Here is a 19,986-nt window from a genome sequence, read left to right as displayed (position 1 = left end):
CAATTTCTATGTCCTGCTCATCCAAGAAATCGAAACAGATCCCAATGAGAAGCAACATCCTGACATGCTCTTTCTATCCACCACACTGCCAGCCTAGTCAGCGTCAGAATATCCATGTAGCCTCAAATTCCCAGCAGTGTATCTCAGCCCATAGTTAATTATGCCACAGAAATATCTCAAGAGACTCTTAGCAACAATCCAATGTATGTAATGAGGCTCAACCATAAATTGACTCAAACAATTTACAATGAAGCATATGTCCAAATGGGAGTTTACGAAGAACATCGAGGCCCCCACAAGTTGTCGATACTCAAAAGGATTTGCCAATTCAAGCCCAGCAACACTTCCACATAGCATCTTGAAGTTGACTTCCATTGGAGTAGACACAGACTTGCATTCCACCATCCCGCATCTCTCTAGCAGTTTCACAATGTATTTTCTTTGAGAAAGTAAAATATCACCTGCCTTTTGCCAGACCTAGTAATGCATCAGTCCTAGGTCCTTCATCAAGAACTCAAAAGTCAACTCCCTCTTGCATTGATAAATGAGAGGGTCTTCACCTGTTAGAAAGAGATCATCAACATAAAAGACCAATATAAGAGGCATGTCCTTTTCAACCTCGAAGTATAGGTTTAGATCAACATAGCTTCTAGTAAACCCCAACTTCACAAGATAACTATCAATCCTCTCATACCAATCCTTAGGGGCTTGCTCCAACCTATAGAGAGCTTTCTTCAACTTGCAAACATGTGTCCTTCGATCTTGAACCCCAACTCCCTAAGGTTGTTCCAAGTAGACTTCCTCCTTAAGCAAGCTATGCAAAAATGCAACGAGAGCAATAATAGATCAAATAATGGTATATCAGGCAACTGGTGCAAATATCTTGTCATACTCCACTCCTTCCTTTTGAGAGAAGCCACAAGCAACGAACCTAGCCTTATATTTTTCAGCACTCCCATCAGCTGCATGTTTAATTTTGTAAAACCATTTTGAGGTGACCACAGACTTGTCTTTAGGTCTAGGCACTAAGTCCCAAACATCATTATTCATGATCGATTCATATTCCTCATTCATAGCATCCTTCCACACTTGGTGTTTTACAGCTTCCTCGAACATGCATCGTTTAGCTTGAACAATAGTACTCATAAAGTATAATAGCCAAATAACCTTGATACCTATTTGGCTTCTTACTTTCACGAGATGCCTCTCTTAGAGCAATGTCTTTCAACATCTTCAAGAGTATCTTTGAGCCATAGTGGACATTTCCTTGAGGTAGAGGGATCACAAGGAGGTGGATCAATAGGATCCATTGGGCCTTTAATATCGAGCATAGGCTCATTCCGTCAAAGGTTCATCCTAGTTTTCCGCAACATAACCACCGTCCTTCCTTGGGATAAGGAGCTCTTTGGCTTTTCCGAGGGCAATGTCTTGATCAAAGATGACATCACGGCTTACTTCCACATATCTTTGACCAGGCACATAGATTCTATATTCTTTTGAATATTCACTATAGCCAACCAATATTCTTTTCTTCCCGGAAGCTTCCAACTAATTCATTCTCTTTAGGCACATGAAAATATACCAGACAACCAAAGATTCTAAAGTGAGAAACATCAGCTTTCTTACCAGTGAAAACTTTCTCAAGTGTCTTGAAATCCAACGCTTGATCATGGCTCCTATTTTGAACATATACAACAGTTTTGGCAACTTCTCCCCATAAGAACTTCCATAGACCTTGATCATGGAGCATGGCACGAGTGGCTTCCATGATTGTTGGACTCTTCCTTTCAGCAACATCATTTTGCTCAAGAGTGTATGGAACAGGTGTCTCCCTCTTAATGCCAACCTCTCTGCAAAAGTCATTGAATTCATTTGATTCATATTCAGTTCCATTGTCGGTCCTTAATATCCTGATCTTTTTCCCTGTTTAATTCTCTACCAATGCCTTGAAAGAACGGAACCATTTGAACACTTCATCCTTCCTCTTCAAGAGATAGATCCATGTTTTGCGTGAGAAGTCATCCACAAAGATTGCATAATATGTGTGTCCTCCCAATGAGGTTACGAGCAAAGCACCAGATAGGTCAGAATGGACTAATTGAAGAATATCCATTGTCTTGCTTTCACTAGAAGGAAATAGTCCCTTTTGTATGTTTCTCAGTGGCACAACCCTGACACACTCCTTCATGATTCATGTTAAAATCGAGCATACCTGTGACCATCTTCCTTGCCCCAAGTAAGGGTTTGTAATGTAGATGGGCAAATCTTTGGTGCCATAATTCACATTGAAGAGAAGTATGACTCGCCAAAGCTCCCAAAGGACTTCCACCAACTTGATAAAGATCATCAATCCTAAATCCAAGATTGAATGCATCTTTAGGGTTTCTACGCCAAATAAATACCTTTTTGTCAATGAATGCTACCTTGAAGCCTTTATCTTCCATCGCAGAAATAGACACTAGGTTCTTTTTCAAATCAGGCAAATACAACACATCTTATAGATGAATGGTTTGACCTTGGTTCAAGTGAAGAGTGACAATACCTATCCCTTTCACTGGGTAGGTGGCATTATCTCAAAGTATGATCTTTAAATTAGTTTTATTTTCAACCAAATTTGAGAGGACCTCCTTATATCCAGTGAAGTTCCTTGAGGCTCCACTATCAATCAACCAATGATCCAAAGTATACGGGGGAGAGGCGGTGGAAAGAGAGGAAATGAGATCAAACTCATCTTGTTTTTCTACAACATTACTTTCATCATACCTGGCATTTTTTGTCCTCTTGGGAGGTCAACCATTTCCATTTTGAGTAGCAGGAGCATTCCTCTTTCCTTTGTTGTTGAATTTGTTGTTCCTTTGATTGCCATTACCTTTGAAATTGTTGTGGTTGATGTTGTCATCATCCCTTGGAGAGTTTTTCTTCTGAGGGCATTCTCTAGCATAGTTGCCAAACTTGTTGCAATTGTAGCATCTTTCTTTTCTTCCTTCTTTGAATCCCTTCTTAGAACCTTGACCCTATCTCCTTGGACCAGCTTTATTCTCCCTTTTTGCATGAGTGGCGAAGGCAGTAGGTTCATTTCCATTGGAGGACTTACCTCTCTCCATCATCCTTCTTTCCTTTTGAGTGCATCTAGCCAACAGCTCATCGGAACCAAGTATCCTATCATTGTTGAGAATGGTGGTGGTAAATACATCCCACGGCCTTGAAAGACGTCCAAGTACAATGAGAGTGAGCTCCCTATCAGTGATAACTTCTCCAATAGATAATAGGTCATTCTTGATTTGAGTTATTCTCATTAAGTAGGATTGGATAGCTTCCCCTTTATCCATCTTGATATCCTTCAACTTGTTCTTGAGAAATAGAATTTGATTTGCATTGTTCACTTTGAACATTCCCGTCAGCTTGTCATACATTTCCTTAGAAGTTCCCAATATCATAAATATAGGCAATCAAATGCTTTTGAATAGAGTCAATCAAAATTTTCTTTGCTTTAACCTCACCTTTTCAATACTTCATTTTCTCAGCAGCAGGTGAATTTGAAGAAGGCTCCACCATTTTTCCCTGCACATAGTCCAATACTTCAAACTCCTCCAAAGTCAAGTCCAAAGTCATCTTCCATGCATGATAGTCAGATTTGTCATTGAGCTTGTCCTTTGGCTTTGTCTTCACCTGGGCTCTGAATCCATGTTAATTTTAGATAGCAATTGTATGTCCTATACTTGCAACAAGTACTTCAATGTCCTTTTCGTAGCCCAATGACAATTTCCAATTTAATAGAAATCACATTAATCATCACATTGACAGAAATTATAGATAGACCATGAACCATAAAAGCAAAACACAAGCCAAGACAAGAGAACACCACAATTTGGTGAATGCCAGGGAAAACCCCCACGATGGGGAAAACGTTTTGATCAATTCTTCTTATTATTATATCAAATGTTTAGCAAAGAGAGAGTAAAATAAAGTCAAAAATGACTTGCCAATAGATTATTAAAACCATTGTCCAAAAAAGCCTAGTCAATCTATGATTTTTTTGCTTCAAGATAGCCACAGACAACAGCCCTAACCACAAAGACAGCACTAGTCAACACAATAGTAAACAGTCCACAATGTAGCTCGGTCAAACCTAGTAAAACTTGGCCTTCTTTGTTGGTCAAAGTCAACCCAAAACAATTCCAAAATAGAGTCAAACTTGGTCAAAGTCTACACTTTTGTCTTGCAGTCACCCTAGTCAACAAACCCAAAAAACCCCAGTTTTGTGCCAATTAACATGGCCCTGCAAAACAGAAATTTTGGCACAAAACCATAGTCAAAGGAGGTCAAAATAGCCCTAGTCAACATTGGTCAAACCCTACAACATATCCTAAAATTCGACCTTCTGAAATTTGTCCTCTTTCAGCCACGTGTGAGAGAAGATGAGTTGCTCTTGCAATTTGTATGACCCAATCAGATGAGGAGAGAGAATTGATGAGTTGTGATGATGTCAAATGAGGTTTGAGGTCTCTCTTATTTATACGAGTCATTGAGGGTTAAAGGACATGTCCATTGGACTTCATGAGCCTACATGATGATGTCGTTAACCTTGACAATTTGCACGTGTGGGCTTGACCTCAAAAACATGTCTTTCCTTGTCCAAATTTGATGACCTTTAGGTCAATTTTGGTCCTCACGAAAAGAGGAATTCAATGCAATAATCATCTCCATCGATTGAGTTGTCCAAAGTGGAATTTGGCCCTAGTTGCCAATTTTAACAAACATCTTGCAAACAATTGATTGGTTCTCTAATGTACCTCATTAACAACCGACCAAATATATGTTTTGCAATAAACACTCTTAGTCAGTTTCATATGGAGCCTAGACATGATCAATCGATAGCAGCTAAGCACATCTTAAGATATCTTTATGGGACCATACATCATTGCTTGAGATATGTTATAAGAAATGAGATTTAATTATTGGGCTACACATATTCAGATTAGGCAGGCAGTGATGCAGATGGAAAATATACTACACGTGGTTTTTTGTTTGGGATTTGTTATGGTTTCATGGATGAGCAAAAAACAAGATTCAGTTGTGCTAAGTACTGTTGAAGTTGAATAAATGGCAACCAGTGAATTTAGTCAAGAAGCAGTTTGGCTTCGTAAGTTGCTTGATGATCTGTTTGAACAATAGTTAAATTCAAAAATATATGTTGTGACAACCAAAGTTGACTAAAGGTGACAGAGAACTCATTTTTCATGCGAGGTTGAAGCACATTAATATCAAGTACCACTATATTCGAAGCATGGTCCAAGATGGAGTTGTGAAAGCTACAGTACATGTACACTGACGAGCAAATAGCAGATATATTAACAAAGTCTTCCTAACAAGAAGCTTGAGTATTTAAGAGACAAGCTTGGCCTTATGGATATCTCGTCCTTGGTTGAGAGGGAGGAAGGGTGGACACTGTGTTCTCCATGTGTCATGTACAATGGCTAGGACTAACAGTGGTAAGCCTAGTAAAATATTAGTAGGGAGAATGTTGGATTGGATAAGCATCAAGGATGCACATTCTTAAGTCATGTATTATGGTTGATTGGGATTAAAATCCTAAGTTGGATACATGGACTTGGTAAAGAATAGTCTGAAGGCCGTACTTCTCCTTGGATTAGGAAATGGTCCTGTGAGGTCATACCTTAGGAACGCCTGGGTGGGATATGTGCCTTGAGAGGCAGTGTTGTCCAAATTTATGCCTCCCAAAATTGTGCTCTAATCTAGTGGAGAGATAGAGCATGTTAGTCAAGGCCTTGCTATTTTGACAACGATGGCCATGATGATGCAAATCATCATTGACTCTTATCAATTTGAATCCTTTCTTAGATGAATATTTCAACTTGAGAGTACTCTATTGTGTCATTATGAATACCTCCCTAGTTAAGAGGGAGTGTTGAAAAATGTAACTAGCATCGGTCTTCGTAATATAATAAAATGTAATTTTCATCATTGATATATTTATTATATTCATTATTATTATTTTTATTTTTTTGGTCAAAATCATGTTTTCCATGCTTATAGAGTGAATTGAGTCAAAAAGAATTTATTAAGAGTCAAAAGAAATGTATTACAGTCAACTCCCATTTGGAATCAAAGAGTCAACACAAGACCAAGTCGGCCCTCCTTGGACAAGTCGGCCTATGTGACAACTCTTTGACCCTCCTGGATAGCTATAAATACAAGACACTTCGACCTCTTGGAAGATCATTCATCACTCATCACATCACATCGATTTCTATGCAAGAACAAGAAGAAAAAGCAGTGAAAGTCAAAGGAGAGAGAAGCAAGTCAAAGAAGAGAGAGAAGTCCAGTTTTTTCCCTAGTTCTACTCAAAAGTGTGAAATTTTTGTTGTTTTTCCGAGGTTGTTACAAGGTCGAAATTTGGCTTCTATTGCAAGGCCGAAATTTTATGCGGTTTGACCAAATTTCAGAGATTTAACTAACGTTGACTTTTGTTGACTTTGATTTGATTGGAAGAGAGTTGACTTGGATCTTTATGACAGTCTTGGTCTTGGTCTTCAGTCATGGATATCTCATTTTGATCTGATTCTATAAGAGAAGCACTGTTGGGTTTTCCCCCTTGTGGGGTTTTGCCGTGGCTTAGAGCCTAATTTTTGGTTTTCTTTCTCTTTGTGACCTTTATGCTTTGAATTTTTCTATAGTTGCTTGATGAAGAGAACATAAAAATTAATAAGAAGACAACTAATATTCACAAGTAATTATCAAGAAAGAGGAATCAATCATTAAACTATCTAGTACTTGGTTTCTCAACAAATTGAAGAATAAAAACTTTGGTATTACTTATGCCTCACAATTTAAAGTCAACTAATGAAACAATTAGATATTTTGATTATTTGACATTGTTAACAAGGTGAGACCTAATCTTGATTAGAGAATAAATCAATTGTATATATGTACTCTTCACAATCCTCTATTTTCCTAAAATGACATCACACAACTTCCCATCAAAAAATTAAAAATATATTTTCATCTTTCACCATTGACATACTTTGTCTCATTTAATATGGTGAATCTAGACCTTTTTCAAGGTTCTTGTACACTAAGTCACCCTCTCTTTGTGCATTGACAAGAATTTGAATCTAGCTTTATGCATGTTTGCGATGTGTATATTTGTGCTTTATGCACTTGCACACATTCTACTCCATATACCCCAATAAAAGTTCCTTGCAATGTTGGTCCACCATATGAAGTTGGCACAAATTTTGTCCTTGTCTAAACTACTTGATGTTCTCATTTATTGAAAATTTTATTAACTTACATGGTGCATCATCACCATTAACAAACCTCAAGTCCCTATTTCCTATGGAAATTTTCATTAATGAACAAAGCAAGGAAATAGATGCAAGCAATAATGCAAGAAAACTTTCAATTTGCTAGAAAAGTTCACCATTGACATACATTGCCCCATTTGATATGGCACAACTTGACCTTTTTCAAGTTTCTCATACACTAAATCCACTAAATCTCTCTTTGGTATTGTTAGGGACCTCAATCTAAGTATGCAAGTTTACAGTATGTATGTTTGTGTATTCTCCACTTGTACACATTCTAATCCATTGTTTATGCACTCTCTACATATCCCAATAAACGTTCCACTCAATGTTAATCCACCATTTGAAGCTCTCACTTGTTCAAAATTTTATTAATTTTAATGGCATCACAATTAATAAGCCTTAGGTCCATATTTCCCTTGGGGCTTTAGGGTAAGGAACAAAAGAGGCAATAGATGCAAACACGATTGTTAGGGAACTTTCAATTCTCATACTTCTATGTTCTCATTTGTTCAAAACATTATTAACTTACATGGTGCATCATTGCAATTAACAAACCTTGGTCCCTATTTGGTCCACACATTGTACTTGGTGCTTTACATCAAGGAACATTAATTCTACTAAATTTCTGGATAAGAACGGCAATTCTATACCAAAAGAAGAGAAGGAAAGTAGATAGTAGAGAATAAAGGGAATGAAGAAAGTTGCACAAGGAAACACACAGCTTCGAAACAGAAAAAGTGCAAGTGCTCCAAAAACAATTTTAATGAAAGATTTCAAAAGAACATAAGAGAATGCCAGAGAGCAAAAAAGAGCATAAAATTAACACCATCCACGGTATTCTCAATCAAAGAAACCTCAATAATCAAGATCCCCAAGAACAACCTAGGAGTGCAGGTATGCTTATGCCCTAGTAGTTAGCCTCTGCTTGGAGTTAAAACAAATGCATGTTGATTTCAAGTCAACCCCACTTCAAGTGTTGATTTTGTAGCCTCGGAAGGTCTTCTACATTGGCTTGGTGTCCTGGCATGTAGAAAATATTTGATTGCCTCTTTAGGTGCTTGCTTGGCGGAGTGAGTGATTTTATGATTTCTTTCCTAAGGTAATTAATTATTGCGGACTATTAGGCCAAAGTTCTAAGGATAAATAATGAAATCATTCAAGTGACTTAGCTATGATCTCAACCATTGATCTCAAGTGAGGTTTACAATTTAATCATAGTCATTGATCACTTAGGGATTTGGGCTTAATGAAATTATAAATAAGCCTAAGAGGGAGGTGAAGACAACAGTTTTGTAGGAAACGATTTTCTTTATAGTGGGAGGCTTGAATAGACTGAAGAGAAGTGCAACAAAGAATTTTGGGAGAAATACAGGGAGGCTAGGTTGTTGAAGAGGAGGGGACAAGTTGTGGAGAAGGTCAAAATATCCAAAGAGGTCGATTTCCTCAAGTGCACAGTGTATTTGTTGGTCAAACAAGTCTAAATCTCCAAGGCTAAGTTTCTTCAGGAAGGTTGATTTCTAGGGGCGATTTTCCTAGCGGGGTTGAGTTTCCACGTTCCCAGCAGTTGTACTTTTCTATGTATTGTCTATGGGTCTAGGCCCAAATTTTCCTAAGAATTTTAATATAAAGGAAGATTGTGTTGGGCTCAAATTTGTTGTCGTAGTAGGATTTATTTCCCAATTTTCTATTTATGTTGCATTTTTTTCTGCAGAATATCAAGGTAGGTCCACCTGAAGAAATCACACCCCCCAGCCAAACTAATCAGAGCCTAACGCCAAGGGCATCGAGAGGAATTGAACTTGTGACCTCCCAATGGCAAGGTGCTTTAGCAACAGGATCTCAACCAATTGAGCTAACCCTCAAGGCACATTTTATTTTCTAAGTTAATATGACAATGTGTTTATCTTATCAGCAATTTCAAAAATATTTGAGATAAATATTTTCTAGGATTTTAATAAATTGTTGAAGTAAAATAATCAGATCTGGTATAAAAAAATTTAACATCAAGGTGCAAGTTGCATTTCTATAAGCTCCAGTGAAAAGTGTTGAAGCATCAAAACTCTAGAGGAGATGCTACTTGGACTCTTTACTTGAACCAAAAGCTTCATAAAGCAAGTGCAACAATCCTTCATGGCATAGAAAAGATTGAGCAAAAGGTGACAGATTTCACCACCCATAACAATTATATCACAATACTGAAGATGAATGTCCTACAAATTACATCTCTTCCACAAATAGAAGAAAATTTGGTCGAGGATTGACAACAATGAAGGAACTTCAATACAATAACAAGAATGTCGGTCAAGAACTCTATTGTACATTTTTCATAATACTAAAAGGCTTGGGCCATATTTAACATAAAATATTTTTTTACCAAAAATAATACCAAGAGTATTTAAGGCAAACAAAGAAATTCAAAGCAAGTGTGAGGCGAACATCTCATTCTTTTGGGATACCATTGCTTCCTCATAGATTTCAAAAAGAAGAATCCTTATTTATCAAATATTGTAAAAGGCTAGAAAAGACATGAAGATTACTTATTTTATAAACAAGTCAAATAAGAAAAGGGGTTGGGTCGAAAGTTGAAACATCAAATTACTTTATTTCCAACACTAACCATGAAACATAAAATTACTATATTTCCAACATTAGCTATTTTTCATGTGACAATGTAATGAGCATAAATTTAAAGACGTTGGATATTTTATTAGACTATGGAATATTGATAGTTTATACACCATGGAAGCATTTGAACAAATCAAGTCTAGGAAGGACAAGGATACTAATATCCAAATATAACATTCTTTGACTCTGTTAGTTGATGATGGCTAGTTAATGCTAGTACTTAAATTGTATTAATCTCTATTGATTTTTTTTGTGTAGCATCGAGAGGTATTCCCACATGCCTAAGTTGGCCTAGAAGAATTATGAATATTTAAAATAAAAATTTGATTTTTGAAAGACAAGTTGACCTAGAAAAGTCAAGTTGGCCCAAGAGGGTGAAGGGGCGTGTCCCTTGGGTTATTTCACCCCATTCAACTAGTATATACTATATATAAATGATGTGACATTTCATTTTCTCCACCAATGAAGAGCAAGTTTGAGCATGAAGAAGTTTGTTTTAGAGATCATCTTTCTATCTTTCTATTTCTCTCTTGGACACGTGTGGAGTCTTCAACCAAGTTCTTGGATGCATGTGTGGAGTCTTCAACCAAGTTCTTGGACAAGTTTGACCAACATTCTTGGACAATCACACGTGTGAACAGAGGGATGAATTTGACTGCAACAGTTGAACGAGTGTGACTATTTGACTGCAACAATGAATGAGTTTGACTATTTGATTGAGCTAATTTGACTGCAATTTGACTGAAATTCGTATTGCACTTGACAATGGCTTTGACCAAAGGGTTGACCACATGGCTGAAATTTGACCGCAACGTTGACCACGCCGAGTTGATTAGTGTTGAATTTCTAATATTTTGGTTGGTTTTACAAGCATTGACTTGTTGGAGATTAACCAAGTTTGATTGGTATTTTGATTTGGATATTGGCACAGATTTCTAGACAAATTGTTGATTTGTAAACCTTGCTAAAGAATAATTTCTCCTAAAGAAAACTTGTTAGGTTTTCTCACAAGGTCAGGTTTGCCAGCTAAAAATATTGTCTTTATTGTGCATGGTTGTCTTTCTATGATCTTTATTTTTTCTGCTTACTGTTGATATTTTCTTGTGTAATTGTTCAATGATATCAGTGACATAAAATAGTGTGAAAATCATTTTGTAGTAATTATCTGGAAGAAAATTGTATTCTACTATGCATCTTGTAGAAAAATTCAACACCGTATCAAAGCATTGTTTAAAGAGCAGCCATTGAAGTCAGCCTAAGAGACAAGTGTTCAGCAGCTTGCTTTTTGAGATCTTTTGTCAAAAATGGCACCAAATCTCAAAGTTAAAGACAAGTTAGATGGTGCCATCAACTTCAAATATTGAAAGACCAAGATACTCCTTATCTTGGAAGGGAATGAGCTTCAGGATCATGTGGAGAAATTCATTCCAGAGCCAAAGCCAACGGGAGTTGAGGAAAAAGCCAAGTATAAGAATAATGAAGCCACGTGAAGAGAATATTGGTAGATTCCATAAAGGACCACTTGATTCCTCATGTTGTTGCATTGAAGACTGCCAAGGAAGTATATGATGCTCTAGTAGGATTGTATGAGAGCAACAACACTAGTAGGAAGTTAACCTTGAGAAATCATCTATGTAATGTCATGATGACTAGATCAGATTCTATTGTCTCATATCTTATGAGTCTCCCAGATCAGAGATGAGCTTGTAGCCATTGGAGATACCATTGATGATACAAAGCTTGTTACAGTGACTCTCAATGGATTTCCCTCCTCATGGGAGCCATTTATTCAGAGAATTTGTGCACGAGAAAAACTACCCAAGTTTGATAAGCTATGGATTGATTGTGTCTAAGAAAAAGATCAAATTGTTGTCGAGGAATTGCTTACAGAATCATAGGATGAAAAAAACTCATATTGTAGCTCACACAAGGAAAGGAAAAGAAGATGGAACTTTGGAAAGTTTGATAAGAAGAATACAGGTAGAAGACCCGCTCTTGTTCAGGATCAAAAGAAGAAGGATATGTCAAAGGTAAAGTGCTTCATTTGTCATGATTTTGGACACTATGCCTCCCAGTGTCCTGAGAAGAAAAGGAAGGGAAAGCAGCATGCATCAACAGCCAATGTTGATGATGATGATGATGACAAGCATCCACCTTAGAAAAAGTCAAAAGAACTTTTCCTTTAGAAACTATCACCAATAGTAGTGATGTTTGGTTTGTGTACAAGGCATATGACAGGTTTTCGAGACTCTCTTACAGATTTGTCAGAGAGGAAGTTGACAATTCCCTACAATCCTCAGATCAAGAGATAAGTACTTTATATTTTTTTTCTCCCTTGATTATTATTATTACTTTTAGTTTTTAGTCAGCCTCTTGTCTCTGTATTTTGCTTGGTTATGATTTTTTCCTTCCTTTACATGGCCTAATGAATGGGGAAAAAGAACAAGCCCATTGTGGAGGCTACCAAGGTGATGATTCATGCATCAGATGTCAACGTACAAGTGAGTTTTGTGGCGAGTGGACTGTGTGGATATTTTTGCTCCAATCTAGAACATAGATTCAGTAGGAAGTGATTGATGTTCAAGAGGGAGGGATTCTACAAATTGTTAGGACAACCAGGGTCGTGCCAGGTGACCAAAAGAGCTTCCAGTTCTGAGGAAGCAGACAGTTAGGCAGAATGAAAGGAGCAATCTTCTAAGAGGATGTCATCAATTGAGATTGTTGGACTAGATGCTCAAAGACAGGAGATCTCTAAGAGAAATGTCCCTTCTATGAAAGGACATGCCAGACAACAGGATATGCTTCAGTGACAGAGGGGGCATTAGTGGCAGAGGGGGCATCCAATATTGCCATAAGAGGGTTTGCTTCAATGTTAGGGGGAGCACCCAATCAAGGTGACTAGAAAGCAATTGTTGCGAATCAAGGTGACCAGAAAGAAATTGTTGTGATGGATCCAATGAAGGAAGCTAGGAAGGTGATGGTTGAGCCAAGGCATGGAGCGAAGCATGTGTTGAGGTACATGTGGGTACAATAGGATATGGCCTGAGATATGTCTCAAGTGGTGAAATGAAGCTACAAGGATATACTAATTCAGATTGGGTCAAGAGTGCAGAGGACAAAAAGAGCACCTCGGGGTGCTACTTCAGCTTGGGATCAACTATGATTTCTTGGTTTAGCAAAAAGCAAACTTTTGTCGCACTCAGTACAGCATAGGCAGAGTATATCGCAACCAATGTCGCTAGTCTTGAAGCAGTGTGGCTTTGGAAACTTCTTATGGGACTATTTCATCACATCACTTCATCCGAGATATGGCACAAAAGGTAGCAATGAAGCTCCAGTACTTATCCATAGATGAGCAGACATTCTCACCAAGCCTCTATCTAGAGCGAAGTTTGTATACTTCATAAACAAGCTTGGTGTGATGCAAAATGTCTCCCTTGTACAGAGGAGTGTTGATGTCTTTGCAGGATCGGGCAGACCATCTCCTGAGAAGCCATGGTGATTTGGTTGGGTCATACTGATTTGACTAGAGGAGATGGATACATTCCCCTGAGTAGTCATGCTAATTTCACTGAACCATATTGATCTGGTCAGGGGTGAGTGGCTCAGGGGCAGATCCTCTCCTCTCCTGAGAAGCCATGAAGGGCTTTGGCTAGGCCATGCTGATTGGCCAGGGGTAAATAGCCCTGGATACTCACATTGCCTACTCCAAGATGGAGTGATCTATAAACGTGCATGTGAGGAAACACATTGCCTACTCTAAAATGGAGTGATCTATAGATGTGCAGGTGAAAAGACACTACATCAACATAGCAAGTTCATGAACTTTTCTTGTGGAAGAAAAATTTTAGCTAAGGAAAAATATGTTGCAGCCAAGGAGAATACCTCGCTCGCTAAGAGGGAGTGTTGATATTTTTTTGTAGCATCGGGAGGTATTCTTGCATGCCTAAGTCAGCCTAAAAGAATGTTGAAGAATTAAAATAAAAATTTGATTTTTGAATGCAAAGCTCGCCTTGAAAAGTCAAGTCGGCCCAGGAGGGTGAAGCGATGTGTCCCTTTTGGGTTATTTCACCCCATTTGACTAATATATATAGATGACGTGACATTTCATTTTCTCCACCAACAAAGAGCAAGTATGAGCACAAAGAAATCTGTTTTGGAGATCATATTTCTATCTCTCTCCTGGCTGCACATGTGAAGGAGACTTTGACCGAGTTCTTGGACGAGTTTGAACAGCATTCTTGGGCAGTCACGCATGTGAACAAAAATATGAATTTGACCGCAACAGTTGGCTGAGTTTGACTATTTGACCGAGCTGATTTGACTGCAATTTGAGGAAAATCCATACTACAGCTGATCGCAGGGTTGAACATAGTTGATTGCAAGGTTGACCATAGTTGACCACAGGGCCGAAATTTGACAACAGGAAGGTTGACCAAGCCAAGTTGACCAGTGTTGAATTTCTGATATTTTGGCTGGTTTTACCAGCATTGACTTGCTGGAGATTGACCAGGTTTGACTGGTACCTTGACTTGGATATTGGCACAGATTTCTAGGCAAATCACTGATTTGTAAACCTTGCTGAAGAATAATTTTTCCTATTGGGTTTTCTCCCAAAGTTGGGTTTCCCATGGTAAAAATATTGTCTCTATTCTTCATGGCTGTTTTTCTATGATCTTTACTGTTTCCGCTGCATTTACTGTTGATATTTTCTGAACTTTGTAATTGTTCAATGATATCAGTGACATAGTTACTGTATGAAAATCATTACGAAGTAATTATCTAGCAGAAAATTGTATTCTACTGTGCATCTTGTAGAAAAATTCAACAGTCAGTTATTCACAAAAGACTAGTTGGATAGGTAATAAGCAATTTTTTATTTGCCCTGAGAAGCATGATTGGTTTCAGATTTGTGTAGACTTTAGGAGTCCACATGCAACTACAAAAGGACCCAGTTCTAATCCCTTTAGAAATCACAGCTTGAAGTTAGTCATAATCAATAAATCTGTTCCTTTCAAATGGAAATTGGAATGTCTAGCTATAATGAGCTAACCATAGACAGATGTGTTATTTTCGTCTTTACATGCAGATCAGATTTAGATAGGCACAGTGCACCAGGAGACTAGTAGGGAATGTGCATGAGGATTCTATTTATGCATGAAGGCATTCTACCCTAGCCAACTAGAGTTAAAGTTTGACACTGTAAAACTTGATGCATTTAGCACACATCTATTATGAGCCCCTCGGCCTTTTTTACAAAGAGAAGATGGCACTCTTGTTATATTCATTCAATTCTTCTTTGAGTGAGTGATTAGCCACCTGTTGTAAATCTTTTCTTCTGTAAAGGTAATAACGAATGATGTGGAACCCTTTATCTACTGTTTTGATAGGTTTCACAGTTTTAGTTTCCCAGATTAGGATATCAAAACTTAACAGTGAAGATCTGTTCACCGTGCTGAAAATTTAACACCTTACAAAACTCCTAGTCAAGAAACGTACCTACTTGCCTACTAGTAAAATGGTAAGAAGATTAGGAGAAACGAAGCATTTCCTTAAAAGACCACTAGGACCCATAACCATAAACATTCTTTTAGCCAAAGAAGGAAGCCACAATAGGGCATAAACTATTAAAAAAATTGATTTTATGGTCTAATGATTTGCTGATTACTTTTCAAAGAAATGTATTTACTATTATTGATCTAGTAATCTGCATTTACAATCAAAACAACCCTGAGAAGGTGAGATCACCTTATAAACCTCCTAGTCAAGAAACTTACATCTTGGTAAGATGGTAAGAAGCAAAGAACATTTTTTGCCTGAAAAAAATCCACTAGGACCCATAATCATAAACATTCATTTAGCCACAGAAGGAAGCCACAATAGGGCATGATAAGACTTTTCGATTTTATGGTGTGATGCTTTGCTGCTTACTTTTGAAATAAATGTATCGCTATTATTGATCTAGTAATCTGCATAGTACATTCAAAACAACCCTTCACACCCAACTCTGCCTTTCAAATTTATTCCCTAAACACTCAAAACCATGCCATTGTGCCAAAATCCCCTTAAATGCCTAGAATTTGTTTCCAACTTTCCATTATTCAGATAATCATTTTGGAGGAGAATCACTAATTGTTTTTTCCCAGTTTCATATATGATGACTTAGATTATATCCACAAGAATGTAAAGTTTTTCAACTACAGCAGATATCAAAGATTCAAAACATATTTGGCATCTCCATTCAAAGGTAGAGCTTCCAAGAAAAATTTTCCCAATCTGGAAAAAAAAGTGTATATATATATATATAAAAGCATATTTCAAATACTAACAACATAGAATATCCTTACCGTAAATCAACAACATAAGCCTCTACAATCACACAAGTGCAGACCAGTCACCAGGCTCGAGCCCCTGGCATCACCGGAAAACCTTTTCAGTAACAGAAATTCATTTTAGAAGTAGAAATTCAAGTTTGATCTAAAACTGCAAATAACACAAGCAAAGAGCACCTCCTCCCAGAGATAATAACTGTGAAGTTAAAAAGACTACAAAAGAAAACTAAAAAACCTCCTCATTAACAGAAATTCATTTTAAAGGTAGAAATTCAAACAAAACATGCAAAGAGAAACCTCCCCCCAAAGATAAAATTTATGAATGAAGGAGAAACCGAATTCAAAATAACTGTAGAACAACAACAAACAAAAACAACAACAACAACAACAAAATATTATCTTAAAGCGAGAGATCCGAATGCCCAAGCACAAAATAAAAAATACATGAATAATATAACCAAAAGGACCTTGGTTAACTAATAAGGTTGCCACACTATTAAGCCGGTGGCCAGGCTGTCATTCTCTCTGTGATCTGCCCAGCGAATGGCATGTCAAAAAGGGATGAGGCCATGTACAAGTCCAAGGTGTATTTGCAGAGTAAATACCTGATTTTATACTTATGCAGTATACATCATTCTCAAAGCTATTTTCAAAATCATCCACATTGGCCAGGCTGTCGTTCTCGCTGTCATCTGCCTAGCGAATGGCGTGTCAAAAAGAGACAAGGCCATGTGCATGTCCGAAGTGAATTTTGCAGAACAAATACCTGAATTTACACTTCTGCAGTAGACATCATTATCAAAGCTATTTTCAAGATCATCCACATTGGCCAGGCTGCTATTCTCGCTGTGATTTGCCCAGCGAATGGCATGTCAAAAAGGAATGAGGCCATGTGCAAGTCCAAGGTGAAATTTGCAGAATAAATAACTGATTTTATACTTCTGCAGTAGACATCATTCCCAAAGCTATTTTCAAGATCATCCACATTACACATGATTGTGTCAATGTTTCGTCCTGTCTAAGACGTTGGCATGTTGATGAGCAACGCAGATATCATGAACATATCTTTCAGAAGAATATATACCCTCATACCTCCCCCTAAACCAAAGTAAATCCACGCCCTGAGGGCAGAGGATGTTGCTGTAGGCAACTTCTTAAAAAAAATTAAAAGAATCCATTAAAGCTTTACCAGATTTGAACCCCCGAAAATATAAAAGCTACCGCTAACCTCAACAAACATAATCGCGACCATTTGAATGAATTATTTTAAGCCAAAAGATCTGAAGCTCAAATTTTAAAGCATAGCACATAAAATGATAGCATTCCACGCCTTAATGAAAGGTACAAAGATTGAAAACCCTGACTTCAGAGAGCAGGAAAACAATGTGAATTACTTCTAAACTCTCACCTAACCTTTAAAAAAACAGGAAGAAAGAAAAGAAAAGAGCAGAGCATTGAAAGATTTTCACATCCATTGAAGGATAAGAGATTTGAGAGGTGAAACCCTGTAAATGCACCAGCCTCAAACAAAACAAAGAACAACATGAGTAATAAATTCCAAAAGGACCAGAGATTCGAACCCTGACCTAAAAGTAAAGAACGATGATTCCGAACGGTCCCTCAGTGCACATCCGATACCTCCTCACAAGTGCCTTGTCAAAAGCTTGGGATGCGTTCAAGGGTGACTTGGTCTTCAAAATCTTCGAACGCAATTATTTTTGCTATAAGTCCATCAGAGATGCCAAAGATTTACTGATCCGATATTTTCTTTTAATGCTCCTCGTCAAAATTTATTAATATCCTATGGACAAAGAATTTGAGGCAGCGAACGCGTGTAAGTAGTGACAGTAGCTTTGCGTGATTTTTTCCATAAGATAAGGGAGAGTAAAGTTAACTTTTTCCATGTTGTTTCCACAAGATAAGGAAGAGTAAAGCTAATTTGATTTTGCCGCTCCATGAGGTGATAGGGAGGTAAGAGAACCTCGAGCAAGGGTGTTGTCATATAGCAATATTATATAACGTTTTTCATTTAGCTCTTAGTTTGAGGTGAAAAGTGTGTCGTTTATAGCTGCTTTGAAATGTACCTTAGAATGAGGAATGTGAAGTCTTTAGTATTCATGACGTCATGGAAGAGTTGGCTTTGGAATGATATTGAAGATAAAGGTGAATAATGTTACTTAAATGTGAATTTTGTCTACAAGGAAGGATGAATTGGGAAGTAGGTTTGTTTGTTTTTTTGGTCTACCAGGGAGGATGAATACTCTAGCCAGGGAGGATGAATACTCTAGTGAGGATTGGGAAGTAGGGATGGGTAAGTATTTTTATTTTTGGAGTTAAAGGAGGTAAAGATATAATGGGTTCTCAAATTTGTTGGTATTTTTGTACCATCATTTGTTATTGGTTGAGACAATGGAGCAACTTGTTTATGGTAATAGGTAATTCGAAGTTTATCGCTCATCTATGACTCATTTTTTCTGAAAATCACATCATTGCCAGAGGAAGGCAAGAGTGTGTGGGAAGATGAGGGTGTGACGGGCTTGCTTACTTTAATGCTTGATAAGAGCCAATGGAGTTTGCAAAGACTTACTACGAACAAACTTTGCCAACCATCCAAGAGGAAATTGAGACCCTAAAGGAGGTTATGAGAATGGAACACTAGTTCATTCTTGATGCAAATATAAATGAGGAGATGGGGAAATGGATACTTGATATTAAAAGCACCCAAGCTAGGGATATTAAGTACCTATGAATAGTTGATATATATTGATAGATGAAGACAGTGGTGGGTAAGGCGTTGTTGGAAATGAATGAGGTTTACCATGAAATTCTATTACAGTTAAATGAATTGCAACTCCAAGTCAAAACTACAGATGTCGAGATCATAACTTTAGAAAAAAATGTTCATGTATTGAGGTAAGCCAAATGTCCAATGTTTTAGTCAACATACCTTTTGAATGATTTCTAGAATGCACAAATTACGTTTTCTTGTTTCTTTTCCACCATTATTGCAATTATCTATTAGGTTCATGAGAAAAAGTTTTTCAGTGTAAATCACATGATAAATTATTTGTCGACGCGTTTCGAACCAACTAGTGTGGTTCATCGTCAGGACAAGTTGAAGAATCAGATCCAGGCTGCATGTTAAATAGTCAGAGCAGAACCTATAATGGCTATATTTGACTAGGTAACGACTATATTTGACTGGGAAACGACTAGTTGGACTGGATAAGAGACAGGGATTTAGGTTATCTCGTGTAGCTAATTGAGTAGTGCTTTTTTGTATTTTTAGTAGACAATTTGCTAAAGACAAAATGGTCAAATAACTTCTTCTTTTTTGTTATTAGTTCACTTTTCGAAGTGACAGACCAACAAACCTAGTGTATATACAACTTCCATAAATCTTATTATTAGTGTACAATTATAGATCAACAAACCTAATATATGTACAACTTTCATTATAAATCCTACTTTTAGTGTACCCAAAAAAATTAATAGAAATATGACATATTGTCCTATCCATTTTTGTGAGATTTGAATAAAAAAAATTATTTTACTAAAAGGATAATCGTTTTATAATTTTATTATTAGTTGGATTATAATGTATTAAATATTTTTTATTGGAAATTACGATTGAGAAAGTATTTGATTTCATGTATGGGAGTAAGGTTATATGTTTTTTACCCCCGATCGGGGTGTAG

At 37.2% G+C, this 19,986-nt stretch overlaps 1 pseudogene across 4 annotated transcripts in view; it reads right to left on the bottom strand.

The window, feature by feature from the left end:
- Nucleotides 1–18,141, bottom strand: part of LOC149147904 (metal tolerance protein A1 pseudogene) — a 28,207-nt pseudogene extending 10,066 nt beyond the window's left edge. The window contains exons 1-2 of one of the 4 annotated variants that reach the window (XR_016263572.1): nt 17,875–18,140; nt 16,304–16,385 (exon numbers count right to left, since the gene is read on the bottom strand). The product of XR_016263572.1 is annotated as a metal tolerance protein A1 pseudogene, transcript variant X2 (transcript). Of the gene's footprint in view, nt 1–16,303; nt 16,386–16,893; nt 17,390–17,874 lie in introns of those variants that run through there. The other 3 variants (XR_016263571.1, XR_016263573.1, XR_016263574.1) reach the window with 3 other exon arrangements.
- Between the last annotated feature and the right edge of the window lie 1,845 nt (nt 18,142–19,986).

Source organism: Pinus tabuliformis, chromosome 9, assembly GCF_031772625.1.
Source record: "Pinus tabuliformis cultivar Carrire ecotype Pingquan chromosome 9, CPIR1, whole genome shotgun sequence".
Taxonomy (NCBI): domain Eukaryota; kingdom Viridiplantae; phylum Streptophyta; class Pinopsida; order Pinales; family Pinaceae; genus Pinus; species Pinus tabuliformis.
Note: the sequence above shows the minus strand (reverse complement) of the source record. Positions and strands in the feature narration are given on the sequence as shown.